General features: G+C 43.6%; 1 long non-coding RNA gene across 5 annotated transcripts in view; it reads left to right on the top strand.

The window, feature by feature from the left end:
- The window catches only part of LOC148004617 (uncharacterized), a 23056-nt gene extending 2837 nt beyond the window's left edge, over positions 1-20219 (top strand). For 3 of the 5 annotated variants that reach the window (XR_015625225.1, XR_015625223.1, XR_015625226.1), the window contains exons 2-6: positions 10585-10707; positions 11062-11221; positions 12016-12091; positions 13440-13559; positions 19810-20219. This is a non-coding gene — a long non-coding RNA (uncharacterized LOC148004617). Of the gene's footprint in view, positions 1-10584; positions 10708-11061; positions 11222-12015; positions 12092-13439; positions 13560-17486; positions 17778-19809 lie in introns of those variants that run through there. The other 2 variants (XR_015625224.1, XR_015625227.1) reach the window with 2 other exon arrangements.

Genomic DNA, 20219 nt, shown 5'->3' with positions numbered 1-20219 from the left:
CCTCCCTTGAGGAAATGCCTCCATGAGATCCAGCTGTAAGGCATTTTCTCAATTAGTGATCAAGGAGGGAGGGCCTGGCCCATTGTGGATGGTGCTATTCTTGGGCTGGTAGTCCTGGATTCTATAAGAAAGCAAACTGAGCAAACCAGGGGAAGCAAGCCAGGGTAACATCCCTCCATGGCCTCTGCATCAACTCCTGCTTCCTGGCCTGCTTGAGTTCCAGTCCTGACATCCTTTGGTGATTAACAGCAATGTGGAAAGTGTAAGCTGAATTAACCCTTTCCTCCCCAACTTGCATCTTGGTCAAGATGTTTTGTGCAGGAATAGAAATTCTGACTAAGACACATGCATCATGAAGCAGATGGCTCCATGTTATTCTCTGCCTCTCAGGACCTTGTTTGTTTCCTTTATCACAGTCCAATTTATTTCCTTGCTGTACACTTGCATGTCTGTCTCTCCATGTAAAACCTAAGCTACATGGAGACAGGACTATACTACGCGTGTCTGTCCAATGCCATTTATCCTGGATGCCTAGACAGTGCCTGCCTGGTACACAGTAGACCTTCAATAGGTTATCTGTGGGATGAACCAATGAGCAACCACAAGGTCACATTCGGTTAATAGGATCTAAGCCAGGGCAAGCCACAAGAGGCAAAAATCCTTAAGAGGTCAACAGAGTGCAGAGAGAGGCACAGTCAGATGTTGCATAGAAGGAAAGGATGGAAATACTGAACACATTTTGATATAAGACGTCTCTTTAGCCTGAGTTCCTCCTTCTCACTTTGACATTAAATTGGTGTAACTGGTGTGTGTCTATCACTGTGTAAACAATGCCCAGCAGTTATTCCCTTTTTGTCCCATGAGATGTCCTTTAATTGATCATGCGTTTTCTAGTCATCGGTTAGAATGAATAAATGGCAAAATGAGATAAATTGCTTTTCAAAGGAGACTTACTTTGATTTTATGTGTATGAATGTTTTGACTACGTTCATGTTGTGTGGCATGGTGTGTATTCAGCGGCCCTGGAAGCCAGAGACAGGCATCAGACTCCATGGCGATGGAGTTATACAAGGTTGTGAGCCACCATGGAGGCAGAGTGTTGGTGGCTGGGAATGAAATCCAGTCCTATGAAAGGGCATCCACCGCTCTTAACCACTGTGCCATCCTTCCAGCCATGGGAACCCACTCATTGTGGGACACAGAATGCATATGGGAGCTGAGCAAAGCAAGTGACGCAGAGCCCTGTTTGTAACAGTTAGGCTTTGAGAATATGCAGCTTTTACAACATTGTCAGGGTGGCGAATGTATGCTTACTAGACTTAATCAGCAGGGGGTTGAGTTTGGACTGAAAGGGACTGATACACTCATTCCCAAAATAGCTGTAAGTGATCCTGTAGAGATACCTTTTACTTAGCCATTCATTTTTAAAGAATTATTTATTATTTCATTTATATATACGAGTGCTCTGTAGCTGTCTTCAGACACACCAGAAGAGGGCATCGAATCCCATTACAGACGGTTGTGAACTTCCAAGTGGTTGTGGGGATTTGAACTCAGGACCTCTGGAAGAGCTGCCAGTGCTCTTAACCATCAGTGCTCTGAGCCATCTCTCCCCCATTCATGTTTTTTTTTTTTTTTAATGTCCCAAGTCATATACTTCCATGTCCAAGACTGGCTAGACTCTGCCTCGTTGGGTGATGAGGTAGGGACCCCCTATCTTCAGCAATGATCACAACAGGTACCATGCTAACACAGGTTCTGTCGAGCTTATGACATGGGAGAAAATAAATACTTATAGAATGTCGAGCTCCTAATAACTGTGAAATAAATTCAAAATGGCGTTTTATTTCTTCTTTAAATGACATTTAGTGGATAATTGAGATGAAAACAGTGGTAAGAATTTTTTAAGTCCAATGAAGTTAATCTAGGAAAAGGCTTCGGGAAGTAGAGTGTTCGCTAATTGGAAACAGGGGGAAGATATTGGCCAGCAGTATGGAGGCTTACTCTTACTCGCACAATACTTGTGAGCCAAAGACAGGACCCTGGAGAATGAGATGAATCAGTGAAGGCAGGGACAGGAGGAAGAGGCTTATCATGGGAGCTGACCATGGCCTGAATCAGGTTTACTCTAAGGAAGTCAGGCAGAAAGTATGTTTGGCTCCTTACATGTGAATAATGGGGTCATCGGGAATGTAGGCAGATCCTCCTCATACTTGTCACCAGCGGTCCCCAGGACACAAAGACACAAGGGTTATTTCTTTTTCTTTTTCTTCTTTTTATCTTTATTAACTTGAGTATTTCTTTTTTTAAAAAAAATATTTATTTATTTATTATATATAGATCATACAGCTTTCTGCCTCCATGTAGGCCTGCAGGCCAGAAGAGAACCAGATCTCATTATAGATGATTGTGAGCCACCATGTGGTTGCTGGGAATTGAACTCAGGGCCTTTGGAAGAGTAGACAGTGCTCTTAACCTCTGAGCCATCTCTCCAGCCCAAGTATTTCTTATTTACATTTTGATTGTCATTCCCCTTCCGGGTTTCCAGGCCAACATCCCCCTAGCCCCTCCTCCTCTCCTTCTATATGGGTGTTCCCCTCCCCATCCTCCCCCCATTACTACCCTCCCCCCAACAATCATGTTCACTGGGGGTTCAGTCTTAGCAGGACCCAGGGCTTCCCCTTCCACTGGTGCTCTTACTAGGCTATTCATTGCTACCTATGAGGTCAGAGTCCAGGGTCAGTCCATGTATAGTCTTTAGGTAGTGGCTTAGTCCCTGGAAGCTCTGGTTGCTTGGCATTGTTGTTCATATGGGGTCTTGAGCCCCTTCAAGCTCTTCCAGTTCTTTCTCTGATTCCTTCAACGGGGGTCCCGTTCTCAGTTCAGTGGTTTGCTGCTGGCATTCGCCTCTGTGTTTGCTGTATTCCAGCTGTGTCTCTCAGGAAAGATCTACATCGGTTCCTGTCGGTCTGCACTTCTTTGCTTCATCACAAGGGCTATTTTCACCCTTCTCTGAACCTGAGCTTTTAGCAGCATCGGACTCTATGGACCTGTCTTTACAATAACAGTGATAAAATATGCATAGCACACAGTCTGCCACCTCGGTCGCCTGTGTGTCCATCCAGTTCAGTGGCACATTCACAATGTTGCCGTACCTCTCTCGCCACTACCTACTCACAGCAAAACTGAAGCCCTACACCCGTTAAGCACTGACTCCCTAATTAGCCCCTCCTCACCCAACCCTGGGAACCACAGCTCTATTGTCACCATGGGTTTGGCATTCTAGGTACTTTATGTAAACAAATCATATAATACTTGCTCCTTCATGACTGACTTCTGTGGCTTAGTGTGATATCCTCAGGGCTCATCCACTTTGTAGCATGTGTTAAATGTGTTATCTACCCTTATAAGTCGAATAATCTGCCATTGCTTCTTCCTCCTCCTCGCCGTCTTCCTCCTCTTTCTTTATTGAGACTGAGTTTCCCTGTGTTGCCCTGGGTGTCTTGGAACTCACTTTGTAGACCAGGCTGACCTCGAACTCAGAGATCTACCTGGCTCTGCCTCACCACTACCCAGCTTCGCCATTATTTCTTATGCTACATTTTGATTATTGTCTCTCTCTTTTTGAAAACCTTCCCTCCCCTTGGCTTCCACAGGAGCACATTTTCCCTGTTTTTCTTTCTACCCTTTTGACATCTCCTTCTCTGTTTCTACCCTATAGCACTTGAACATTTGCTGTTAGAGTTCCCCAATACTTATACCAGGCCCACACCCCCTCTTACTCTCTTCTTTCCATAGACAAGTGCACCAGGAACCGTGGGCTCCCTCCCTGTTTGTTTGTTTGTTTGTTTGTTTGTTTGCTGTGTGCAGTTTTGAGTGAGGCAGACCACCTGGAACGGTGGGAAATGAATATCCCTCCCCGTAGGCAGTTAGATCAGTAGAATCAGTGCCGATGAACCTAGTAGGAACAGATGTCTCAGCCAGTTTGCTTTCACATCTGGATCAGGAGCTAGAGTATCATTTGGAAGTCATGAGGCCAAAGTAATGCTTGAGAAGCGCTCTGTCAGAAAGGGATGGCTCAAAGAGTCAGCTATTGGGAGACAGGATACTACAGGGCAAATGGTATCTTCAATAGCAGAGATAGATTTGAGAGGAAGCTGCTTGTATAAAGAAAGACAGACACAATTGATATCTTCTGCCTGTAGTCATCTTTTACAGATGTTCAATGCCAAAAGAACATACCCTCTGAAGACAGAACAAAAGACCAGCCCACTGAGATGTTTTTTTTGCCAATCCATGGAGATGCTTTTCTACCAACCCCTCCTTTTCTTCTTTATTTCATCCCATTCTAGGGCTGGAATCAGGGCAAAATTTGGAGGGCAACAAAGGGGACAGACTGACAAGTAGATCCGTACTTCCTTTCTTTTGTCTGTAATACTGAGTTTGGGGTTAAAAACCTTTAGGGACAGTCTTGCTATATCCCTTCACCATTGTCAGCTGGCAGATTTTTCCAAGTTTGAAACCTGCAAGAAAGAAACCATGTGTCTTCTTTTGGACTGAGCCTTGAAAATGCAAGCCCTGTGTGAGTGACAAGTGAAATTTTATAAGGAAAAAAAAATAAAGCAGCAATCTCAGAAGATCAATAATGGTGGGGCTGAAACATCAGTCAGTGTAGCTAACAAGACACAGTACTTGCCCCACGAGTGTAGCAATTCTAGAGCGACAAATGCAGTTAGTGCGTTTGTTCATAAGTTACTCCTTGTTGTGAAAGTGTCCTGTTTGTTTACGTATACTACTGGGGATGATTTAGTCATTTCACTGCACAAGATAATTTGCTAATCAGGCAAATAGGTAGCAATATGACCTAAACTAGATCAACAAATGATTCTCTGAGAAATTTGAATCTTGAGTAGAGAAACGCAGAGGACAGAAACCTGATCTACCCTGATCCTCCTTGTCTGGTTACCTGAATCCCTGTGGCTACCCTGGTCCTTAATTTTTCTTTGGTAACTAAGCTGGGCTTTTCAATCCATGAGCTGCTAGCATACTGAGTGGAAATTTTCCACTCTGCCTACTTAAGCTAGTTTCCTTCCTTTATTGCCAATTAGTATTTTCCTCTCGAATACTTACAAGTGCCAGGCACCATTGTAAAGTTTTCTGTATGTGTGATTACATCATTCAATCATTTTAACAACCCTTCAGTTATTGTTCCCATTTGACAGATGAAGATGAGCATTGGAAACAATAAGCAGTGTATCAAAGGGGACACAGCTAGGCAGCCCTGGTACCGAGTGAGATCCAGATTCCACAATAGGACTGCTGGCCTTCAGCATCTAATCTCTGGGAGTAATTCTTCAGGAGAACTCATTAAGTGGGCCTTTGGATCAGGAAGTGATGGGGAGGAGTCTTTGAGGAGAAGACAGATGGGAGAAATTGAGAATACGGGGAGTTGTTCTATCGCATTTAAAGTAGTAGAACGTTGGGAGACATTTTCTCACATTGAGAAAATGGTGACCTGGGAGAGCCTGGGATTCAGTGAAGGCTGTTGGTAGTAGAAAGAGATGGCAGTAGGGATGTTCTTAGGAAAGAGACATCAAAACATCCACTAGAATATTTTCCAGTGTAAAGAAGAGAGCATGTGCTCAAAACAGGTATAAGTGTTCAGAATACTGTCCCAAAAAGAAGTAGGGATACTCAGGATGAAGTCTTCTGGTGGGCCAACAGTAAAGACCAGCCTTTCCAAACATCATTACCATCACCACCACCACCATCATCATCATCATTTTCTCTGTCTCTCTCTGTCTCTGTCTCTCTCTGTTTCTCTATCTCTGTCTCTGTCTCTCTCTGTCTTTCTCTGTCTCTGTCTCTCTCTGTTTCTCTATCTCTGTCTCTGTCTCTCTGTCTCTGTCTGTCTCTGTCTCTGTCTCTGTCTCTCTCTCTCTCTCTCTCTCTCTCTCTCTCTCTCTTTCTCTCTCTCTCTGTGTTATCCTTTTCCTTGGGAAAAATACTCAAAGCACTGCCTTGAAAAAAAAAAGAAAGAAACAGTCCTGGTAGGAAACGGTTATCTTGGGAAGAGGGATATTTTCCTGGGAAAAGCTCAAAAGAGTCTTTTCACAGCTTTTTAGCCAGAATGCATTGCATGTCTGCACCTAAGTGAATCCATGTTGGACAAAATTGCTGAGATCAAGGTATAGGTCTCAGGGTGGGACAGTACTCACTTCCCGTGGACGTCAAATTTTACAAGGAAGAAAGGGAAACTTTTTAGACAGTGGATGGATAGACAAACAATAAGATTTCTATGTCTAGTAAGAGGTCCTAGTAAGATGGTGGTGAGCATTAGAAATGCAGGTCAGGGGGCTGGGGATTTAGCTCAGTGGTAGAGCGCTTACCTAGGAAGCGCAAGGCCCTGGGTTCAGTCCCCAGCTCCGAAAAAAAGAACCAAAAAAAAAAAAAAAAGAAAAAGAAATGCAGGTCAGTATTAGAGTCTCCAAGGTCAGAAAGCCTAGGACTTTGAATCCTGGCCCCCTGGCTCACCACATGTGTGCTAGTGGGTAAATATCTAGCTAAACAATGCAAGGGGTTGGGGATTTAGTTCAGTGGTAGAACATTTGCCTAGCAAGCGCAAGGCTCTGGGTTCGGTCCTCAGCTCCAAAAACAAAACAAAACAAAACAAAAACAATGCAAGCACAATGCTTGGCTCAGTGTCTGACAATACACTGACTACTCAATAGCTGTAGATGACTTCATTATGATATAGTCATAGGTAATATAGGAGACTAGGTCATTTTCTATTCTGTTCATTTAATTCTATTAATCCAAAATGTTTAGGAAAGGGTAGTTCCATGGACCAGCCTTGTGATGATGGTGCTTTAAGGAATGGAGGAAGAGAAACACATATAAATTATGCACTTCTTGGGGGGATGTGATGGTAGAAAAGAATAAGAAATGAGGAAATGCAGGCAGCTCAGTGTGAAAGATGCACGGAGCAGAGGTCTGGACAGCCACAGTCAGAGAATCCACGTGCCCTTCCCAGGAGAGCAACATGATGTCCACTCAGAGTTGTGTTTATTCTACTAAGCACTGAAAGGAGGAGGAATTCCTGATATTTGGGTTCTATGTGTACCCCAAATTTCACTGCCAAAGACGCAATGAGTGATGAGGATGCCAAGACAACAGGAAAACTCAAAAGAAAGAAAATCCACAGGAAATTACAGTGGCCCAGAAAGATTTGTAAGACTTGAACGTTTGAGAGTTAGTTAGGGGTGGACAAAAAGAACATTCTAGATGTTAAGATGATAAGAACAGAGTTGTGGCATCAAGAACATGCAGAAGATTGGACAATTACGACTGTGATTATTACAATGGTTGAAGTGTTAAATACTGTATGATCAGAAAGCTAGTTCTATTTTGCATTCTTAAAAAAATCACATGATAATGGTATTGCTAGCTAAAAATTATACTTTGAGACTGGAGAGATTGACATTCACACATACACCCACATGAATACACCATGCACGCACATGCCTATAACATGCACATATATATACCACTGTCTTAGTTAGGATTTTACTGCTGTGAACAGACACCATGACTAAGGCAAGTCTTATAAAGGACAACCTTAAATTGGGGCTGGCTTACAGGTTCAGAGGTTCAGTCCACTATCATCAAGGCAGGATCATGGCAGCATCCAGTCAATACTGTTTATTCTAAAATCTTTAAGGTGTGAGGTTAAAAATAATGTTAAACAAACATGTCTTGACTAAAACTACTGAAAGTTATTACATACGTTTCATGAGAACTTTTTAAAACATCAATTACAACAGAGAGCTAACCTTAAGGAACTATAGTCCAGTTAGAGACTCCTACCATAAAAAACCTTAACACAAGGCCAGTGTGAAAGTAAACTTTCAAAATGCGGAGAGTGGTAGTTTGAATGAGAATGGTCCCCATAGGGCTTGAATATGTTTGAATGTTTGGACTTCAGTTGGTGGAACTGTTTGCGAAGGATTAGGAAGTGAGGTCTTCTTGGAGGAGGTGTGTTTCTAGGAGTATAGGCTTTGAGGTTTCAAAAGCTGACCCCATTGCAAGTCTGTCTTCTTTTTCTGCCTTACACTTGCTGATAAGGATGTAAGTTCTTGGCTAGTGCTCTAGCACCATGGCTGCTTGCCTGCTGCCATGCTTCCTGCCATGATCATCACGGACTCACCCTTTGAAACTATAAACCCCAATAAACTCTTCTGTGAATTGCCTTGGTCATGGCGTCTCTTCACAGCAACAGAAGAGAGAAAAAGAGAGAGAGAGAGAGAGAGAGAGAGAGAGAGAGAGAGAGCGCCACCAAAGGAAGTGATACAAATCATGGTTAATCTAACTGTCATGCCCAGGGTAGATCAGAAGGTGGAGAGACAAAAGACAGGGGACCTGTCTGTAAGAAGAGCTTGAACGCAGGACAATAAGGATCTGGGCTAAAGGGTATTATACTAAGAAAGAAAAGTAGAAGGGATCTGGAGATGACCAGCTCTTCACCAGCTTATGACACCTTTGGGGCCAGCTCTGCCTCACCCAGATAGAAGGACATCCAAAACTCAGCAAATGGACTCCAAGATGTGAATATTTCCACAGCTCTCCTACTTAGAGCTCCATCTCACTCTTGGCATATACTCTTAGTTTCTACTGTGTTGAAAATCTTTCTGTCTGCTATAAGAAACAGAAACCTGAGGTGGGGACATAGCTCAGTAGTTAAGCTGAGTTGGTTAATATATGAGAGACCCTAGCTTCGATTTTGAGTACTACAGAAAGAATGGGTGTGGGGAACAGTCAAACATAGATAAAGGCCTAAGACCATATATGATGACTTAATGGTCATAGGAGTATTTTTCCCCTTTGCTCAATCAGGAGACTGCCTCAAGTCTGATTCAGTAACTCAGCACTGTTATCTGCAAAGCAAATTCCATCCTGCTTCCTCAATGAGTCAGAAGTTTTCCCTTAGTGATTGTCCCCTTTTGCTGTCACCACCATAGGAAATAACCTTTATTTCAAAGTGAAATTAAAGGGAGGGACATAAAAGGCCTTTCTTTTTCCTTGGAGAATAAAACCTTTTCAGGGAGTCCTCAGATAACTTCTCAAATCTTACTGATCAATGCTGGCCCCACCTGTCTGTTCCCATCCCAGTCACTCGGAAAGGAAAACGGTTTTACCAGGATTGGCTGAGACCTAACATCACTCATCCCATGAGCTGATCACGTGACGCTGGTCACTTGATGCACAGATCATGTGTTCCTAGAAGGGGGGTGCAGAGCTTTCCTGAACAAGAAGTGCTTAAAGGTTGTGGGACAATGGTTTAAGAGTATTGGGCATGAAGTCTGCATGCAGCAATCCATCCTACCCCAAATGATCACTTCTAAGCCAGTTCTCAACACCCAACCTCACTGCTTCCTTCCCTTTCCCTCCACTCTACTCTCCCAGGAAGTTCCAGGCTTGATTTCCTGAGTTCTGAAGCAAGCAAGATTTAGACAGTCATTGCGAAAGAATAATTAGACCGGGGATGTAACTGAGCCCCAGAGTGCCCGCTTAGCACACAGGAGGCCTTGATTTCCATCTCTACACCAACACAAAAAGCAAACCAAAGACAACTAAATAGATGAAGCCTTTGCCTGGATCTGCCGGACAAGGCTGACCTACGCTGTAGGATCTTAGTGAGGTCATTTCAACCTCTGTTGCTACTTTGGCCTTATATGTGACGATTTGGGAATGGAGTGCTTGTTTTTAATCCCTGGAGTCTGTCAAGTGTTGAGTTTTAAGGGGGTGGATAATATAAACAAGGAGGATTAGGCGAGAACAGTTTGAGGAGGAGTCGAGAGAAGAATAGAAAATGCCAGCGTCTCTGCAGATGACAGTCTTTGTAAGCCGCGCTCATTACCGCTGATTTTCTGTGGTTCATTTCACATTAAAATTTCCTCCAGCACTTGGCATGGATAAAACTTGGCAATGTCTTTTTGAAAAAATAATTATTATGTATTTTTTCCCCCTTGTTAAAGCCAAGCAGATTTTTTAAAGATGGCTACACTCTGGAGTATTCATTAGGAAAATCTCTTGGGCGTTTACAAAGTGAAGATCATTAAAGCCTCATAATGCAACCGATTTCACTCCCGGCCCCTCTTTTCAGCTACATTTTGATTATTCTTTATCCCAATAGTTCTAATTATCATAAATACAAAAGCAATGCATCCCCTTACTTTAAATACGGTTCTATCTTGGGGTCCCTCTCCTATGCGGAACCTAGATTTAAATATATACAAGGCATGGAGACAAAGGCTTACTACTTGTAGGAAAGGAAAGGAACCGCAAATGAGGAGGAGGCAAAAGAAGGGTGATGCCCGGGGCCAATGGATCGTGCCATTAAAAAAATGTATTGTTTTGCAGGTTTGAAAAAAAAAAGTCTTTGCTTTGTTCAAACCTGAGGCCGAGCTGTTTGTCCCTACAGATGTATTAGATTTCATACCTAGGATTCATTTTAAATTTGTCTGGAGGGATTGTGACTAATCCAGATCAACTCTGTCTGACCTGGTCTTTCTGTCTCCCCTACAGGTCGTTTCTACATCATTCCAATTTGTGTTTGTACCGGGGCTTTGGATGTGTGTCAGATAAAATGTGTAAGAAAATATGAGCTTCATTGAAAATGCAACGAAGAAAGGAGTCTTTAATTAAAGGGTGACTTCATTTCTTTTTCTATCCATCTTTCATACCCCTTGCCTATAAAACACACACACACACACACACACACACACACACACACACACACACACAGAACGCACTGTTTTTTGGCTACCCCAGATTAGTCATCCTTTACAGTAAAAATACCTCAGGCCCTCATCCTTTTGCTAATTATAATCTTTTGCATGCAGCTCTCTCTAGCTTGTTCACTTTCCCGGTCCACTCAATCCTGTAAATTTGGGTTTCTTTTTTCTTCACCTCAGCTGCCCTGCCTTTCTGCTCCTGTGGGTATTTAAATCCCTCCTCCTCTCTGTATTCTTTGTAACTATGTGCAACTTGTTTTATGTTAAGGATTGTCACGTTGCCCCTAACCAGTCCCAGCACTTTCAGTCAGGCTTCGACCTTTGGGTTCTGTACTGGCCGCTTTTGTATGTGAACTTGACACAGGCTAGAATCATCGCGGCAGAAAGGAGCTTCACCTGGAAATGCTTCCACGAGATCCAGCCGTAAGGTAATTTTTCTCAATTAGTGATCAGTGGTGGAGGGCCCAGTGCATGGTGGGTGGTGCTATCCCTGGGCTGGTGGTCCTGGGTTCCAGGCTGAGCAAGCCGGGGAAGCAAGCCAGTAAGCAGCATCCCTCTGTGGCCTCTGCATCAGCTCCTGCCTCCAGTCCTGCTTGAGTTCCTTCCTCTCCTGACTCCCTCCAAGGATGGTCTGTGATCCGGAAGTGTAAGCCGACCCAACTTGCTTTCGGGTTATGGTGTTTTTGTCAGAGCAATAGAAACCCTAACCACTACAGGTTCTAAGAACTGGGACACTGCCTTCGTGTCAATATTATTCATTATGCTAGCACGTAGAAGTGTCAGCTGCAGTGACATCAACACCAGCCCTCAGCATGGGTGTGTCATGTGCTCAGAGCATTGCAGTTGGAACAAACAGCTGTGTATGAGCCTAATTGACTCCCTTCCTGCCCCTGTACTGTGTATGCTTCCTTGCCAGACTGTGAGCTTGAGCAGGGGGGGTTTGACTTAGCGACTAGGAAAGGGCACCATCACAGTGGTGACAAGTGCTATGTTAAAGTCCCCACCTCAATTTTCTTTGAGACCGGTGCTCAGGGTTTTTAAAAATAGAGGCTCAAATGACTAGTCCCCGGGGTGAAGATTTCTTCAAGAACAAATGGTTCGCAGAGTAAAAAGGAGAAAACAAATGACTCTTGAGAATCTGAAGTTATATTTGATGCCGTTTCTAACGGGACAAGTATGGCCTACGTTTTTTGATGGGATATTGTGTTCTGTCCACCCTAAGGCAGAAAGCAAAACTTCCATCAACACACCGAATGAAAAACAGAAATAAAAAGGAGGAGGATGCGACTACTTCTTAGGTACGGAGATTTTTATTGTAGACATGAGGGAGAGCAGGGAGAGCATTGCCTGAGGTGGAGACATCCGGGAGAGTCCAGAGTGAACTGAGCCAATCCGAGGAAGGTGAATCCTCAACTGAGATTCTCTCTTCATGGAGGACACGTGACCGTGTCTAGGAGGGCATTTTCTTCCCGTCATGGGTGGTATCAGTCCTCAGGCAGGTTGGCTTGGGCTGGATAGCTGAGCGAGCCAGTAAGAAGCATTTCTTCGTGTCTCTGCTTCAGTTCCTGCTTCCAGGTTCCTGTCCGGATTTTCCTCAGTGATAGACTATGTAACCTATAGATCAAATAGATCTGGATCCTTTCTTCCCTCAAGTTGCTGGTCATGATAGGGAAAAGGAGGCCATCTAGGACAGGAATGTATGAAATACCTACGTATGTATAATGTTACTCAGGGAAACAGCCCAGAGTTTCACTTGACGAATAAAGAACACTATAGCCACATATCGGAATACTATGCAGCCAAAATCTGCGAAATATTTACATATGTTAATATAAGGCAGTTTTCAATATCTGTTAATGGAAGATCTCATGGGATGCTAGGGACACACATATGGTGTGTTCATTGATACAAGAGAGAGTCATTTGGGAAGAGAGACTCTCAGTTGAGAAAAATGCCTCCATGAGCTTGGCCTATAGGTAAGTGTACAGTGCCAGTTTCTTAATTAGTGATTGAGGGAAGAGGGTCAAGCTCTTTATTGGCTATGGTACTTGGTGCTATAAGAGAGCAGGCTGAGCAAGCCAGGAAGGGGGCAAGCCAGTGAGCAGCACTCCTCCGTGGTCTCTACATCAAGTCTTAGCCTTAGATCTCTTCCTTGAGTTTCTGCTCTGACACCTCAACACTAGATTTTGGAAGCTAAATCAAACCTTGTCTCCCCCAAGTTGCTTTGGGTGTCAGTGTTTTGTTTTATTTTTAATTTTTATTTACTTTTATTTCATTGTGTGATGGTGTTTTGCCTACGTGCATGTCTGTGTGAGGGTGTTGGAGCCTCTGGAACTGGAGTCACAGACAGTTATGAGCCGCCATGTGGGTGCTAGGAATTGAACCTGGGTCCTCCGGGAGAGTAGTCATTGCTCTTAATTACTGAGCCTTCTCTCCAGCCCTGGTCTCGGTATTTTATTATAGTAATAGAAACCCCAGCTAGGACATGTGGCAAGGAGGTTTTAATATTTTTGTCATGTGTTTGTTATTTTGTGCTATTATTATATTGGTGGTGGTGATGGGGGGGCTAAACCTACAGCTTCATGTTTGCTCAGGCAAAAGCTCAAACGTTCAGCTAAACTCCAATTCTCTTTCTGCATTTGACAGATGGTGTCACTAAGCAGTCTGTGATTGTCCTACTTCTGCCTTGCAAGTCGCTGAAATAAAACAAACAAACGAACAAACAAACAAACACAAGAGTGTCTTTCCCCTAACACCAAGCTTAAGGTTTACCTTTTTTTTTTGACTATTCATATTTTCTAGAAAATAAGTTTGGGATTATACAATCATCATTTCAGGGGACAATCCCAGGGAACCCGGAGTTAGGAGAAACAGAGAGAAAGAAGGGGAGCGAATACCAGGTGGCCCTTTACTTTGCTGGCCTCTGCTCCACCACAAAACAGAGTGATCTGATTGGAAAGTAGAACATCTGTAAATAGTAGAAGGCTATTTTATCTGGGACCTTTACGTTGCCTGTTGCACGGTATTACTCCCTAATCTCTACATTCTTATTTACGCTGGCATGATTTTATAGTACGTTAAGGAGAACTCTTTATCAAATATTCTTCTCTCTGTGTGTGTCTCTCTCTGTGTCTCTCTGTGTCTTTGTCTTTGTCTTTGTCTCTGTCTCTGTCTCTGTTTCTCTCTCTCTCTCTCTCTCTCTCTCTCTCTCTCTCTCTCTCTGGCATGGTCTTTTGTAGCACAAGCTGTATTGGAAGGATAGTTTATAGTTTATCTAGGATCCTCCAAGTCCACCGTTCTCACTGGGTAATTTCTACTGCTTTTCTTCTTTTCTTCCCTTCCCTTCCCTTCCCTTCCCTTCCCTTCCCTTCCCTTCCCTTCCCTTCCCTTCCCTTCCCTTCCCTTCCCTTCCCTTCCCTTTCTTCCTTCCTTCCTTCCTTCCTTCCTTCCTTCCTTGCTTCCTTCCTTGCTTCCTTCCCTCCTTGTCTTTTCTCCCCCCCCCCTTCCTTTCATCAGTTCTACCTACTCCAAGAAGCTTTTAGCAAAGAAGGAGCCTCCAAAGACTCACTTGGCTAATATGTGAGGACTGGAGTATCTGGGGGTGTAGCTCCATTGGTAAGGTGCTTGCCTGGCATGCACAAAGCCCTGGCCTTCTACCCCAGTACAGCATAAGACAAAGCAAGGTGGTGAAGACCTGTAATTCCAGCATTTGTGAGGCAGAGGCAGGGGGATCAGAAGTCCAATGTCATTCCTGTGCCAAAGAGCCAACTTGGGCTACATAAGACCATACTGCAAAGGAAACAAAAAGTAGTAAGTAGTAATTCGGGATGCTGGGCAAGCATTATTTGGGGCATGCAATAAAGAACTCTCTCCCTAATTCATTATAAAATCATGCAAGTTTAAATAAGAAAGGAGGGACTGGGGAGTAATGTTGTACAACAAAGAGCCTAACATGTACTCCATTGGTAGGATGATTAGTTCTCAAGAGACAGAGAGATGTTGCACGGTTACAGGGTCCTTGAACTAGATTTGACCTCGGAACACAACCTTAAAAGGAGAATAGAATTGGTAAGTCCATTAGGACAGTAGCCTGGCTTTAGTCCCAGCTCTTAAAGCTTGGGACACAATGCGTAGACTCTTACAAATAAGAAAGTGACACTGGGATGGCTCGAGACAAGTCTGGGAAGAGAGGTGAAGACTGAGTATGATGTAAGACTTTCCAATCTTTGGGAAAACGCTTAAATTTTCTTCTTTAATCAAATGGCAGTCATTAAAGTATTTGAGTAAAGTTTCTTACTGCCCTGTTAGGAATATCTGAGAAACAGAATCTAATAAAATGTCTCCAACACACTCCTAACCCGTCGCCAAATCAGAAGACATTTCCCCCTGTGGAAATGTCTGTGATGAGTTGACCAAAGTCTGGAGGAGCTGATTTCCCTAGAAACAGATTCGGTGTATTTCTGGAGTCTTATAGATCATCAGGGGGCTGTTTAATGAAAACAAATACATATATCTTAACTTTGGGCTCTTAATCTCTTCTACAACGTAAGCATTTTCAAGGACTGGGTAGTTAAGAGGTGTGTAAGAGGCAAGCTTGAAATCCTGAACCTCGAGCTGGCCAGACGAAAACTAAGTCACCGGGCTCCGAATGGAAGGTGGAGGCCTTTATCAGCCGCATCTTAGACTGCAGAGGTCTCACGTCACATCCTCCCCTCTCTGCTATCAGTCGGATGCAGCAGGAAGCTGACGAAGGTGCTGGGCAGTTTCCTTTCTGCTGGGACCTGCCTGGCTTCCTCTGCGGCTTGCAGCCAGTCGATTGTAAGGGAAAGCCAGCAAATGCCAGGCAGCTTCCTCCAGCTGGATCAGGACCAGCATGAGGAAGGAAAGACAGAGTTCTTAGATTAGTCAGTTTCCCTTTGCAGCTGATGTTGGTGTAGGTTTATCTCCAGGCCTGGCTCTTTACAGTGTTTCTCTCTCATAGCTCAGCTTTCAACAACGAGAGGCACGATAAGGACTTCTCTAAAATTGCCCAACACATATTATGTAAGTCTATGGGAAGGCTTCTGTTGACTCATGGGAAGCCTTCCCATACAGAATAACCTACTTAAAATATGCTTAAATCTTGAGCTGATACATGGAAAGGCTACTCATACAGAAATTTTCACTTGGTAAGCTTTAATTCCACTCACCCATCCCACCTTTGGTGGTGCTAGGAAGGATCCCAAGACCTTGTTAATGTTAGGGAAGGACCCCGCCCCTGAGCTACACCCCCAGGGGATGCACATTTTAGCCAGATGCTCTACCACTAAGCACTCAGTTTTTCTGATTCAGGGTCTCGAACTGTAGACCAGTCTAGACTCGAACTCATGATCCTTCCGCCGTAGCCTCCAAAATGCTGGGGTTAAGAATATGAATCACCCTAACAGGTTTTGATAAGTTTTTAATTTTCCTTTGATTTCAAGAAGACTCATTTGGGGGTTGGGGGGGGGGAACACCTTACTGCTAACTCTAATTTGTATACCCAACAGCCAAGTTCTTTTTTTTCCTGTCTCAATATGACTAGCAAGGAACTGTTTCCACAGAGAACATTTATTCAGCGTTAACAGGGGAATCAAATTAGTTTAGAAAAGGGAGGGGGGCAGGGTTGGATTACCTCAGACAGCAGGAAGTTCTGTCTGGTTTCTAGCAGGTTGCCGGCATGGTTGTAGGGCTTCAGACAAATGCTATGACTGCTTTAAAAGACAGCTCAGGGTGGTTGACTTTCTAGAAGTCCTTCCCTTCGAAAACACGAGCTACCGCATGAACATCGTCGGCGTTGGATGTGCTATTTGAGCTTTGTAACCTCCGAATTCAAGTGTCAGAGACCAGAGGATTGAGTTTGAGATCCGTCTCTGGTTATATAACACAGCTCTGTCTCACAAAAACAAACCTGGTGCTAGAGAGAGGCTTGGTGGCTGAGAGTGATTGCCGCTCTTGCAGAGTTCCTGAGTTTAGTTCCCTGCACATGTAGAGTGGCACACAACCATCTCTAAGTCCAAGTCCACGGATCCTGCAGGATCCTCTGGCCTCTTCCATGGGTGCATGCTCTCACATGCACATACCCACATATAGATAACTTAAAGTAAATAATGATAATAATAATAATAATAATACCACGATGAAACAAAATTTCCTCCATGAACTTAGCAATGTGGCATCATGCTGTGACATTGCTGTGAAATTCGGACAGAGCGAGGTAAACTAATTTATCAGATGGACCATTTCCTCATCATGATGCATTTCCTGTTGTACCTTTAGTTTCTTTTTGAGACTGTCCTCGATTTCAGTAGTGCATAGCTATTCTCAGCGTTTTGGTTGTGACCCTAGCCTTTAACGGCTGAGCCATCTCTCCAGCCTGAGTGCATAGTTATTCTTAAAACGAGACTCCCATATAGCTCCCTTTTATGTATTTGTATAACTGTACACAGATTCCTTTAGCTTAGTTGTAATTGTGATTGGTGAAGTGGAGAAGGCGAGGAAGAGAAGAGTCCGGGGTACAGGAGCCTTGCAACAGGAAGAACAGATGAGCAGGGTCTGAATCTGAATCTGAATGTAAAAGCCATCAGACAGGCGACAGATTTTTGGTCGAAGTGGCATTCTCCTGTTGTTTTTTTTTTTTTTTCCCTCCCTAGAGACTAATTATCTGTTATTTAGCAGACTTGCTAATATACTGTGGAGTTCTCCAAGCAACTTGATGGATCAACCAGCGGATGCTTTATTAAATGAACAAACAAACAGAAAGGCTTTGTGTGTGAATAAGGGGCTTCATCATCTGTAGACTTTTTCTTAACACTCACAAGAGAAATAGACCTCTCGTTTGCAGCGATAGCTCACTACTTCAGTGGTGTATGTGGTGCTTGGATTGATCCTAGAGCCTTGAGTCTGTTAGGCAACTGTTGTAACATTGCACTATACTGGAAATCAGTAAAAAAATGTTTTTAATTTACATATTATTTTACAGACTCAGATTCTTTATATAATCATCATTCATAGATACCATTATTATTATTATTATTATTATTATTATTATTATTATTATTATTGGGTTTTTTTTTTTGGAGACAGGGATTCTCTACCTAGCTTTAGCTGTTCTGGAACTAACTCCGTGGATCAGACTGGCCTTAAAGGTGTGAACCACCACCTCCTGACTCATTAGCGTTTTAATAATGGACTCTGAGTGATTTCTGTCTTCATAAAATTTGAGACAAAAATTGAGCATTTGATTTATGAAATATGGGCAAGATATTATCTAATCAAATATACATTGAATTACTTGAATTGATTTGATGTTTAGACTTCAAGAGACCCACGAACACTATTTTTTAAAAAGACATTATTATGTGTTAATACACTGTAGCTGTCTTCATCCACACCAAAATAGAGCATCAGATCTCACCTAGGTGGTCATGAGCCACCATGCGGTTGCTGGGATTTGAACTCAGGCCCTCTAGAAGAGCAGTCAGTGCTCTTAAAACCACTGAGCCATCTCTCCAGCCCAACCCACAAACACTATAAAGATGTCTTAGCTCTACTCCACTCCAGCCCCTGCCTTGTAACATTTCCCCAGGTGTTGACACCAAAGTGCTCCTTCATAAACCTCTCGGATGTGCAGAACTCTGTCTCCATGGCTGCCTCCCAGGGAATTCACACTCTTTCATAATGATTGCTCTTAAGCAGCTCTGGCCAAGTAGACTGAGAAGGCCACACAAGGGCAAACATGTCAAGAATGACTGAAGGGCAAGCTAGAAATATGAAAAAAAAATAGTTGTGAAATTCAGCGAATGGATGAATGGATTAGAATCTTACCTGGAGTACTCACTTGTGAGACCTGAATACAGTTTTTTAACCTCTGTGTTTCTCATCTGCAAAATGAGGCTACTGACAGTAACACTCAAGGCTTGGGAAGGTTGGATGAACTGATACAAATGTATGAGCTACTTTTCTCATTGCTGTGACTGAATACAGGACTGGAAACGGCTTCAGGAAGTGAAGGGTTCTTCGGGGTCACAGTTGGAGGGGATACTGTCCATCGAGGTGGGGGCAGGCATTGTGGTTGGCCTCATGGTGTCTATAGTTAGAGCTCAGAAAGTAAACTGGAAATAGGGGCGGGACAATAAAACCTCAAGGCCTCTGGAGTGATGTAGTCTGTCCAGCAAAACCCCCAAAGCTTCCACAGCCTTCCCAAACAGCTCCATCAGTTTGGCCTGAGTGTTCAAACACATAAACCAATGGGGGACGCCAATGGGGGACAACTCACTTTAAACCACAGCAAGTACCTTGCGTACAATCGATTGATATGGTTCCGATCTATTATTATTAGTTATTATTATAGTTGAATCATGTCATATTGTATAAGAGGAAGGATTTGACTCATGGGAAGAACAACAGTATATTTTATTTTGACTCAAAGGTGAAACCTATAAGGAAGATGGTGGATACTGGGCCACTATGAAATGGGGAGGGGTTGGGGGGCTCCCAAAGAATTAGAATTTTTCCAGGAATCTCATGTCCAAGGAGGGAAATGCTGAACCTCTGGCAGAGAATAGAAAATTGCCTCCCAGGAAGAGAGTGCACAGGGCTCTGAGGGCCATTCCAGCCTCTGACTTCTGTGTATCTGTATATCTGGCTTTTCTTTCATCTGTTTCTGGAAAACGTAACACAGACGCAGGCAAGATGGGAAGAAACTCGGCTTCTTTCTCTTCTAGGTTTAGCCAAGCTGTAAACAAATCCATTTTCTGGGTGGGTATGTGGCTCAGGGGGTAAAATGCTTGCCTGATACCCATGAAGCCCCGGGTTTGATCTTCAGTGCCAAAACCAACAGAATGGTGCAGGCCTTCAACTCCAGCATTTGGGAGGCGGAGGCAGGAAGATGAGGTCAAGGCTAGCAAGTTTCAGGCAAGCCTAAGCTGCATGAAAACCTCTCTCGAAAACAAAATAAATCCATTTTTCCAATATCTGTCTCCTAATTTTTTTTAAGATATAGTGGAATTCAGGTAGTGACTCTGTGGATGCAAGCGTCTGGTAATAATTCCAGCTCGGGGGTTCTTCAATATGAAGAGGCTAGAGTGCGGAGCTGAACTAGAATGGATGCTAGACAAGTCCTGCCTCTCTTCAGACGCCCTTCCTCCCAGGACCAAATTTGCTTCCTTTCCTCGTGACCTCAAATGAGGGCTTCAAACCCGGAGGGGCTGAAGCCAGAGTTGTTGTTTTCTCATTGGCTTGAGCAAGCTTCTTCCCAAACAGAGGAAGAATGCTCCTGGCATGATTCAGGATCTCCTCTCTTCCGTCTTCCCTCTGCCTCCCACTCAAAACCAGACAAAGACAGTTGGTGCCTGTGTGTGCGTGTTGGTTAAGATTACGAAGTGAATAAAAAATATCTCTCTCTTC

The sequence above is a fragment of the Rattus norvegicus genome, chromosome 7 (genome assembly GCF_021556685.1).
Source record: "Rattus norvegicus strain SHRSP/BbbUtx chromosome 7, alternate assembly SHRSP_T2T, whole genome shotgun sequence".
In the NCBI taxonomy this organism is placed as follows: domain Eukaryota; kingdom Metazoa; phylum Chordata; class Mammalia; order Rodentia; family Muridae; genus Rattus; species Rattus norvegicus.
This window is presented reverse-complemented; position numbering and strand designations above follow the sequence as displayed.